The following is a 2,157-nucleotide window of genomic DNA, read 5'->3' as shown; positions in this document are numbered from 1 at the left end:
CTTTCGTTTCCATCGCTTTATTATGCGGTATCGAAATTGAATCAATTTCTCTTTCCCTATCTTATTTATTTTTTTTCTTCCTTTTCTTATCATGATCGATTTTAAGCAATCTTGAAGAGACAATATTGAAAATAAAATTATTAATATTAAATATATTATGAATAATAAATAAATGTATAAATATATATATATATATATATAAATAAAATATGGTTTTTGAAAAAACTTAATTTATAGTAATAATAAATTCACAACGTACTTTATTACAAATTTTTGAATCAAACAATACAATATAATCTATGTGAGCGTACGGGCAGGCACGTATATATGTATTTTTCATTCACAACACGTATTCGATTGAGATTACAACAATTGAAAGAATTTTAACTTAAACGATATTATGTGATCAACATTTTTCCACATTTTTCTTTTTTCTTTCTTTCTTTTTTTTTTTATTTTTTTTTTTTATTTATTTATTTTTTTTTTTATAGGATCAAACTCTTAAAAAATTGTTTACCTTGATACGCGTGCATAACGCGTATTACAGTTTTTATATATATAATATGAAAAGAAAATAATAAAGCAAGAAAAAGAAAAAACGGAACAGTACGCGCTGTCGCTGTGATTTAGTACTAAAATGATAATATTATTTTGGAATAGAAACGCTTCCTTATAATTAATATCTACTAATCGTGTCTAAAAGACATTGTAAAAGAAGCCTTTTTATGGCACTCGATATATACGTTGTATACAATTCAACTTAAAAGTACTTACTTTCGATACAGCATTGTGTCGCTTAATATTTTGAATCTATAAAAAAAACCGTTATTAATTGATAAGAAAGATTAAATCGATAAAAATTATATTCATATGCACATAAAAGATGAATGTCGTCATAACGGGAGAAGAATTTAATGAAACGTTTTTTTTTTGGTTTTTTCTGCAATTATTCTGCGTAACGCATCCGAAAAAAAAAAAAAAAAATTCGAAAGAATCGATAACAAAGTTGTCAAGAATACTTAGATTTTCTCTTTTTCTTTTTTCTCTCTTTAAGGAAATTATAGATTTAGATAGAATTTATTAAAATATGACAAAATTTACGATTAAATGTTTTAACTTATATTTGAAAACGAGGGAGTAATAGGAAGAGAGACAAGGAAAGAATCGCCTATCTGGTAAGAAAGATAGAATGTTATACCGAACCAAGTTATAATTTTAAAAAATTAAGTAAATTAGCGTTTTGGTTTACAAATTTTTTGCATAAAATTATAAAGATTTATATATGATCTTTTTTCCTTTTCCAAGAAATAAATTACGTACAAGGAAACATACGTAATATCAGAATTCGAGAATTTTTATTATATTGATTATTCTTTCTAAGATAAAATATTTTTCTCCTGTATATTTTTATACATTACAAAAATAAAAAAAAAATTTCTTGTTCCATATAAAGATTTACTGTACGTGGATATCCGGGTATAAGTAATCATATTTATACAGAATGTCAAAAATATATATTTAAGAAGTTAAAAATTATGAAATAATTAAAATCTATATATATAAGTAAAAATATATTTTTTTATGTAACCAATATTCTAGATAATATAATATTTCTAAATTTTTTTATTTCTTCTTTTTTTTAACATCCTGTAAATGTTAAATACGCATCATCTGTATTCTTTTTTTTTTTTTTTTTTTTCCGTAAAATAATCTTGGTTGGTTAATACACAAGAATATATCAAAATATTTCATTCGACCGAATGTTTATTATTCGGAATTCAATATGTGTGCGTGTATGTTGTGTGTGTCTGTGCGTGTGTATGTGTGTGTGTGTATGTATGTAATAGAACATAAAGTATATATAGATAAAACAATTACAAACATTCTCCCTTCCTCTCCTCGTTTTCTTCAATTCTCCTCCCTTTCTTCGCTCACTCATCATCATTTCTTATTTTTTTTCTTGCTCACAGAAAATGCTAATTTGAAAGAATTTGTCAATGCTTGCTTGTAGGAACACAAGATACTTAACGAATGATTTTCTTTTCTTTTTTTTCATTTCTCTTATAACAATTTCTTCTTCGATATTTATGTAAATTGCTAATCTTTAATTATAATTGATGTAATTGATAACTTTTGTCTTTTTTTATTTCTTTTTCT

The sequence above is a fragment of the Apis dorsata genome, unplaced genomic scaffold (assembly GCF_000469605.1).
Source record: "Apis dorsata unplaced genomic scaffold, Apis dorsata 1.3 scaffold_661, whole genome shotgun sequence".
Classification (NCBI taxonomy): domain Eukaryota; kingdom Metazoa; phylum Arthropoda; class Insecta; order Hymenoptera; family Apidae; genus Apis; species Apis dorsata.
The sequence above is the reverse complement of the archived record's forward strand: the minus strand, read 5'-3'. Positions refer to the sequence as shown.